The 9,037-nt window shown below is 40.6% G+C and overlaps 1 pseudogene across 1 annotated transcript; it reads left to right on the top strand.

Moving 5' to 3' along the window:
• Nucleotides 1-2,620: 2,620 nt before the first annotated feature.
• Nucleotides 2,621-3,580, top strand: LOC308555658 (sentrin-specific protease 5 pseudogene; annotated as a pseudogene). Its single transcript has one exon. The product of its transcript is annotated as a sentrin-specific protease 5 pseudogene (transcript).
• Nucleotides 3,581-9,037: the final 5,457 nt, after the last annotated feature.

Genomic DNA, 9,037 nt, shown 5'->3' with positions numbered 1-9,037 from the left:
TAAACATCTGAAAACAAAATTTAAAAAAAGACAATTTCATTTAAAATAGCTTCAAAAGGAATAAAATACTGAGAAATAAATTTAATTAAGAAGATGCAATACATGTACACTGAAAACTACAAAAATTACTGAAAGAAACTGAAGACTTAAATAATTTGAAAGGCATCCCATGTTCACAGATTGGAAGATACTGTTAAGATAGCAATACCGCCCCCCCAGAAATCCCCAGATTTAGTGCAATACCAATCAAAATATCAAATGGCCTTTTATTTCATAAATAGCTGATCCTAAAATTCATATGGAATTGCAACAAAACACAAATAGCCATGCTTCAATATGAATGAGTTTGAAACATTATGCTAAGTGAAAAAAAGCCAGACACAAAGATTACACATCGTATGATTCCATTTATATGAACTTTCCAGAACAAACAAATCCAGAGAGACAGAAAGAGATTGCCAGGGGCTGGGAAGAAGGGGAAATGAGTAGAGACTGTTTAATGAGTACAGGGTTTCCTTTTGAGTTGATAAAAATGTTCTGGAGCTAGATCATCATTGTGGCTGCACAATGTTATGAATTTACTGAATGTCACTGAAGCGTACACTTTTTAAAATATATATATATATTTTTTATTGATTTCAGAGAAAGAGGAAAGGAGAGAGAGAGAGAGAAACATCATTGATGAGAGTCATTGATTGGCTGCCTCCTACATACCTCTTGCTGGGGATTGAGCCCAAAACCCGGGCATGTGCCCTGACCGGGAATTGAACCCCAATCTCCTGGATCATAGGTCAATGCTCAACCACTGAGACACATCGGCTGGGCTGAAGGGTATACTTTTTAAATGGTTAAAGTAATAAATGTTATGTATGTTTTACCACAATAAAAAATCTCATCACAACTTTTTTTGTAGACATCAATAAGCTGCTTTTAAACTTAAAATGGAGCCTGGCCGGGCATGGCTCAGCGGCTGAGCGTCGACCTAGGATCCAGGCGATCGGGGTTCGATTCCCGGTCAGGGCACATGCCTGGGTTGCGGGCTCAATCCCCAGCAGGGGGAGTGCAGGAGGCAGCCGATCAATGACTCTCTCATCACTGATTATCTATCTCTCTCTCTCCCTCTTCTTTCCTCTCTCTGAAATCAATAAAGATATTTAAAATAAATAAATAAATAAATAAATAAACTTAAAATGGAAAACTAAAAAATCTAAGGTAGCTGAAACAAATTTGACAAAACAGAATAAAGTTGGAGACCAGAAATAGACCGATATATCCATAGTTAATTTATTTTAAGAATGTTTCAAAGGCATTTCAATGGGAAAAATGTCTTAATAAATAGTACTGGAATAATAAGTCAAATCTAATTGCTCTTCTCTTGCTGCTTTAAAATTCTTTGTCTTTAACCTTTTGCATTTTAATTATGATGTGTTTTGGTGTGGGCCTGTTGGGGTTCACCTTGTTTAGGACTCTGCACTTCCTAGACTTGTATGTTTATTTCCTTCACCAGGTTAGGGAAGTTTTCCATCATTATATTTTCAAATAGTTTTTCAATTTCTTGCTCTCTGTCTTCTTCCAACACCCCCATGATGCAAATGTTGGTACATTTGAAGTTGTCCCAGAGGCTCCTCACACTATCCTCCTTTTCTTGGATTCTTTTTTCTTTTTGCTGTTCTGTTTGGGTGCTTTTTGCTTCCTAATATTCCAAATTGCTGATTTGATTCTCAGCTTTATCTACTCCTCGTTTCAGTTATTGTATCCTTCATTTCTGGGTGGTCTTTTTTATGCTGTTGAACCCTAAGTTCACTGAGAATCCTTATAACCACTGTTTTGAACTCTGCATCTAGTAGATTGCTTTTCTCCATTTAATTTAGTCAAACTTAAATTTATGGCTTACTTACTAACTGTATTGTAAATGAATGATGTAACTGTACTGAAAGACTTGGTGAATAAGAGAGTTGACCTAAGTAATTCTAGAAAACAGTGTTTTGACTGGATACTGTAATGCTAAGGAAAAAAAGAAATGTATACAAATACTGTACTGTACATAGCTGATAAAATTTGTTTCTCCAAGGGGTTTGGATTGCCAAGCCAGTGTGACTAAGCAGTTGGGCATCGACCTATGATCCAGGAGATCACGGTTCAATTCCTAGTCAGGGCACATGCCTGAGTTGCGGACTCAACCCCCAGTAAGGGGCGTGCAGGAGGTAGCCGATCAATGATTCTCTGATCAATGATGTTTCTACTCTCTCTCTCCCTTCCTCTCTCTGAAATCAATAAAGAGATTTTTTTTTTAAAGGGGGGGGATTACCAACTCTAACACTACTTTATTTGTATACTAGAGTTGAACAAATAAATATATCATAGATAAGGACAGTGGCATCTTCCTGTTGGAGAAAGAAGATATAATTAGGTGCAAGTGGGGCTGAGGCAGAAGGGTATGGAAGGAGGTGATGATGTAAGTGAGCACTGGCATTGGAAACTTGGTGGCTATGGCCACTGTAAGCAGGCCTGACATCTCCTTACTGACAGGGCTTTACCTAGAGATGGGAAGGCAGGGCTGCAGTCCAAGCTGCTACAATTATCTGGGCCTGCAGTGGGGTAGCTACATCCAGATCCCATTATGCATCAGAACAAAAAAAAACAGAGGAAAATTCTATGGAGAAAAGGAATCCACTTAGCCTTTTCTGAGAAATAGAATACTAGATTTGGAGGCTTTAAGTAGTTCTACCTTCATCAGCACTTGTGCATTATAAAAGCAAAGTTGGGGAGGCCAATTACTTGCAGAAGGCATTTTTGAGGAATTTCCAGTGCAGAAAGAAGACCCTTCAAATCCAGAAAACATGGATCCAGGATGAACCCCTTTTTGCTACGACAAAGTCAAATGTGGCTGGTGAAAATGTTAGTACTCTGTCCTCTTCATTTCCTCCTCAAGGACCCTCCTGAAACTCTAGGCAAAGAAGTTACTGTCATCAGTAAAGAGCTCTGACCATGAATACTGCTGAGAGAAGTCTCCTGAAGGAAGCTCTTGATTTACCAGCAAATAGTGTTTTAGGTCAGGCCATTGGTCACAGACCTAGGACAAAACTGCAGGCTTCTGACTTTCCCATGAAGTTCAATGGGAAGAGCCAAAGTTCAGGTGAGAGTGGCGCAGTTGTGGTCACCTTGAGCAACCATACGAGAAAGCACTTTTGTTATGGCTGCTACCAAGGGCTGGGGAACCACAAGAATAGGGGACCGCTTATGCCAAAAAAGTTCCAACTTAACCAACATAGAAGAATAAAAAAAAGTACCTCTTCTTATGATATATGAGAAATTATCCATGACTAGGTTTCAGTACAGGATTCTCAGATTCTAGCACTTCAGGACAAAAAAGCAAAGTTTGCAAGCTAGAAAAAGCCCAGCAAAGCTGGGTGCAGGTCACTGGGGACTATCAAGAGACCCTTAGGGAGACAGTGAGGGTAGCAGTTGCAGCCCTTTCCATTTCCCAGAACGTAAAAGACACTTCTTGTCGTCATCAACTATACTTCTCAGATATGGACTGCAGTGCTGTGGTAAAGGGAAAGAACTCTCATATGCCTGATGGCTGCACTAGAGGAAGCCCTTTCTGGGGCAAGGAATTTAGTTTAGATGAAGCATTCCCTGAACAACAGAATAGCAGTACCACATACACCTGGGACCAGTCACCCTGTTTCTTTCCTAAGCGGGAGTTTCCAGAGCCGATTCATGACATCCTCCCACAAGACCATCATTCTAGTAACATGTTTATCTCAGAAACCAAAAGAGAAACTATGATTCTGGGTCAGGAAAATCAGACAAGTACTGTCTATGGTGACAAGAGTAAAGTTGTCAGTGTCTGGGGCAGATCAATCTGTAAGTAATGTATATAGACCTGTGTCTGAAGAGACTGTTCAGAAAGAGAGCTCATGCCACCTGGATAAATAAATCCTTCAAGCAGAACATTCTTAGTTCTAAGTTGCTGGACCATACTACTATAAAAGTCCACTGGAGGCTCCTCTGAAGTGCAGTGGACTCAAACTAGAAAATCAAGTGAGAGGTGGGAAGAATAGTAAAAAGCATCTCCAGCCCCAGCCAGTTTGGCTCAGTTGTTAAAGCCTCAGCCTTCAGACTGAAGGGTCCCAGGTTTGATTCCAGCCAAGGGCACATACTTCAGTTACAGGCTTGATCCCCTACCTGGGTTGGGGTTTATGAAGGAGGCAACCAATTGATGTGTCTCTCTCATATCAGTGTTTCTCTCTCTCTCCGAAAAGCAATGGAAAAAATAACCTCAGGTGAGGGTTTAAAAAAAAAGCATCTCTAGTAGATGATAAACAGCTGTCCATCTGCCTTTCTGGATTCCTAGATGAGGCTATAAAGAAGTATGGCTGCCCGGCCAGGGTCGCTCAGCAGTTGAGCATCAACCTATGATCCAGGCAATCGCAGTTAGATTCCCGGTCAGGACACATGCCAGGGCTGCAGGCTCGATCCCCAGTAGGGGGCATGCAGAAGGCAGCTGATCAATGACTCTCTCATCATTGATGTTTCTATCTCTCTCTCCATTTACCTTCCTCTCTCTGAAATCAATAAAGACATAATTAAAAAAAAAAAAAAGTATGGCAGTTTGGTCCCACTCAGTGAAAAAAATGTGCTTGGAAGATTAAAAGATATCTTTAATGAAGATTTTTCTAATAGGAAACCATTTATCAATAGGGAAATAACAAACTATCAGGCCAGACATCAAAAATGCAACTTCCCTGTCTTCTACAATAAGTGCATGGTGGATATGGATGACCTGATGAAACTGGATGGTCAGAATTGGCTGAATGACCAGGTCATTAATATGTATGGTGAACTGATCATGGATGCACTCCCAGACAAAGTTCACTTCTTCAACAGTTTTCATAGACAGCTGGTAACCACAGAATATAATGGAGTAAGATAGACTAAAAAGGTGGATTTGCTTAAAAAGAGTCTTCAGTTGATTCCTATTCACCTGGAAGTCCATTGGTCTCTCATTACTGTGACACTCTCTAACCATGTTATTTCATTTTATGATTGCCAAGGCATTCATTTTAAGTTTTGTATAGAGAATATAAGAAAGTATTTGCTGACTGAAGCCAGAGAAAAAAATAGACCTGAATTTCTTCAGGGTTGGCAGACTGCTGTTACAAAGCGTATTCCACAACAGAAAAATGACAGTGACTATACAGTCTTTGTGCTCCAGGACTACAAGTGCCTTGCCTTAAATCAGCCTTCCCAGTTTTCCCAAGGAGACATATCCTGAGTACAGAAGAGGATTTATAAGGAGCTATGTGAGTGCTGGCTCATGGACTAAAACTCAGCAAGACTGGGAAGTGTGACCAAGTTGGAGCAAATAATTTGTTACTTGAATCTCCAAACACTTATTTGAATTTTTACAGATATTTCAGATCACTGGTATTGGGCCACTATTGTTAACCCCCATTTATTTTTAGCCCTTATTAATTTTTCTAGCTACCATGTACTATTTTTTTCAAAATATATTTCTATTGCCCTAATCAGTTTGGCTCGGTGGTTAGAGCATAGACCTGTGGACTGAAGGGTCCCAGGTTAGATTCCAGCCAAGGGCATGTACCTCGGTTGCAGGCTCAATCCAAGCCCTGGTGGGGGCACATGCTAGAGGCAACTAATCGATGTGACTCTCACATTGATGTTTCTCTATCTCCCTTCCACTCTCTCTAAAAAGCAATGGAAAAAGTACCCTCAGCCAAGGATTAAAATATATATTGATTCCAGAGAGAGGAAGAGAGAGGGAGACATAGAAACATCAATGTAGAGAGAGAAGCATCCACATCGATTGATTACCTCCTGCATGCCGCCCACAAGGGATGGAGCCTGCAACTCAGGCATGTTCTCTGACAAGAAATTGAACTGTGACCTCCTGGTTCATGGGTCCACACTCAACCACTGAGGAACACTGGCCAGGCTATTTTTTAATGTTCTATTTTTTAATGTTCAGTTTGGTTACAGTTTTAATTTTATGGATTCCAGGTGTTTCCCTGCACCCCATAGTTAGTATTTATTATCCACACGCATGCATATAGACAGAGCATGCAGTACAGAGTATTAAAAAAAGCCTAGTAGATTTGGTGCAGCTTTTGAAACTTAGATGTGAACTGAATACAGGTTTAAAATTTAATCCCAGATCCTAACAATGTAGGATGTTTTTGATGCTACATATGAGAGTATTAGGTGTTGCCTAGGCACAAAGGGTAGCTAGGAGTTGTTTTGACAAATCTTGTCTTTCTTACTTTTACCAGCAATACCTTCCACTGATTTCCCTCCCTAAGTTAGTCTTGGAGTGAGAGCTGCATTCCTTTTAATGGGTGAGAAGGAAGTAGCCATAAACTAACTGATGTGTTCTCTTTATGGAGGCACATGTGAAGAATAGTAATAAATGCCTAAATCTTATAAAGGCTTTTGCTGAAACACTGAATTCCCTGGATATTAGTTTTTGACCCATTAAAAAAATTAGTATTTATCAAACAAGTGGCTAAACAAATGAGAATTCAACCTAAAAGTAATTTACAAGTTTACCCTTCCTTTGTGTTATCTCCCATAAGAAATTAAGATTTTTGGTGGCATGATATTGTATATAGAGAACCCTAAAGATCCCACCAAAAAACTACTAGAGCTAAAAAATGAATTCATTAAAGTAGCAGGTCACATAATAAACATCCAGAAATTGGATGCATTTTTATATACCAATAATGAACTATCAGAAAGGGAAACTGAAAAAACAATCCCATTCACAATTGCTACAAAAATAATAAAATACCTAGGAATAAATTTAACCAAGGAAATAAAAAACTTGCACTCAGAAAATTATAAGATACTAAAGAAAGAAATTTGAATAAGATACAAATAAGTGGAAGCAGATACCATGTTCAAGCATAGTAAGAATTAACATAATTAAAATCTCCATACTACCTAAAGCAATCTACAGATTCAACACAATTCCTATTGAGATACCAAAGGTGTATTTCACAGAACTAGAAGAGATCCTTCAAAAACTTATATGGAGGAGGATTAAAGATGGCGGTGGACTGAGTGGAAGCTACACTGACACTCTCCTGGGATCAACTGGAATTACAACTAAAATACAGAAGACCCATCCTGAATAATCAACCGCAACTGAAGACGAGCTGGAGAGCACCCTCATAACCAAGGAGGAAAAGTGGAGACTGCACAGAGACTGGTAGGAAGTGCGAAGGCGTGACAGGGCTGGCTGTGCTCCCACAGGCAGTAGCTGAAGCTCAGCTGCGGGGAGGGGTTCCCACTGAGGACTCTGGGGCCTAAATCCTAGGCTGCGCTTCCCAGCCCAGAGCACCAGAACTGAGAAGGGAGCCCACATAACATCTGGCTGTGAAAAGCAGCTGGGTTTCTGTCTGACAGGGAGAGATGGCTGGAAATGCAGGCACCCTCTTAAGGAGCCAACGCACAAAGTTTTCTGTGCAGCCACTCACCTTGGGCTCCAGCAGAGGGAGGGCGGAGTGGACTGGAGCTGTGTGAGGAGAACCTAGGGTTGTGGGCTCTGTAGATAGAGCTCAGAGGGCACCCCTCTGGATTCCTGTGCCAAGTCATTCCCCCACACTGCAGATGCAGACATTTACTTTCCAAGCAGCTTTTGCATGAGGGAGAAGCAATTGCCCCACCCTGCTGGAAAACCTCTCCCCTTGCTCTGTGGAGTTTCTACAGCCTGAGGCTCATTCAGAGAATCAGATTAACCAGCATGCAGGCAGAGGCAGACTTCAGAGTGCTTTGAGTCTTTGCCTAATCTGCTTCTGGACCCAGGCCTTGGAAAAGCAGACTTTGGTGTGCATCTTGGTCCTGTCCAAACACACCCAGTCCCAATAGACAGGACCTCAAGCCATGGGTTGTTGATATCTCCAAAAAGGGTACTCAGGGCCAGTCACAAACAGTCTCTGGCATTGGCCTGCACCAGAGATCATCCAAAAAGACTGAGAGTCCTAGCAGATCTACCTAATACATAGAAACAACCCAAATAGGCAGCCAAAATGGGGAGACAAAAAAAAAGCCCCAAATGAAAGAACAGAATTCATCTCCAGAAAAAGAACTAAATGAACCGGAGATAAGCAACCTATCAGATATAAAGTTCAGAATACTGACTGCAAGCATGCTCAACAGCATGAAAAAAGATATGGAAACTAGGAAGGAAATGAAGAATGACATAGCAGAAATAAAGAATACATTGGAAGGAATAAACAGATTAGAGGAAGCTGAGGATCAGATTAGTGAATCAGAAGACAGGGTAGAAAAAAATCACTCAATTAGAGATCCAAAAAGAAAAACAATTAAAAAACAGGAGGACAGTCAAAGGGAGCTGTGGGACAACATGAAACATAGCAATAGTCATATCACAGGAGTACCAGAGGAGGCAAAAAGTAAGCAAGGGTTAGAGAACCTGTTTGAAGAAATAATGGCAGAAAACTTCCCTAACTTGGTGAAGAAAAAAGCCACACAAGTTCAGGAGGCACAGAGAGCCCCAAGCAAGAAGAATTCAAAGAGGCTCATGCTCAGACACATCATAATTAAAATGCCAAGAATTCAATACAAAGAGAGAATCTTAAAGGCAGCTAGAGAAAAGCAATCTGTTACCTGCAAAGGAGCTCCCATAGGCTGTCAGCTGACTTCTCATCAGAAACTCTACAGGCCAGAAGGGAATGGCATGAAGTATTAAGGTAATGCAAAACAAGAATCTGAAACCAAGACTACTCTATCCAGCAAGACTATCATTCAAGATAGATGGTGAAATGAAGAGCTTCCCAGACAAGAAAGGCTAAAGGAGTTTACCACCACTAAACCAGCATTGCAGGAGATGTTAAAGGGACTGCTGTAATTAGAAGTAGAAATAGAAGCATTGCAAGAACTGTTAAAGGGATTGCTGTAATAATAAGAAATAGAGAGAGAAACATAGGCATAAAGAATTAAAATGGCAATAAATAAGGACATATCAATAATAACCTTAAGGGCTTTAAAG

Source organism: Miniopterus schreibersii (assembly GCF_964146895.1).
Source record: "Miniopterus schreibersii genome assembly, chromosome: 4".
In the NCBI taxonomy this organism is placed as follows: domain Eukaryota; kingdom Metazoa; phylum Chordata; class Mammalia; order Chiroptera; family Miniopteridae; genus Miniopterus; species Miniopterus schreibersii.
The sequence above is the reverse complement of the archived record's forward strand: the minus strand, read 5'-3'. Positions and strand labels throughout refer to the sequence as shown.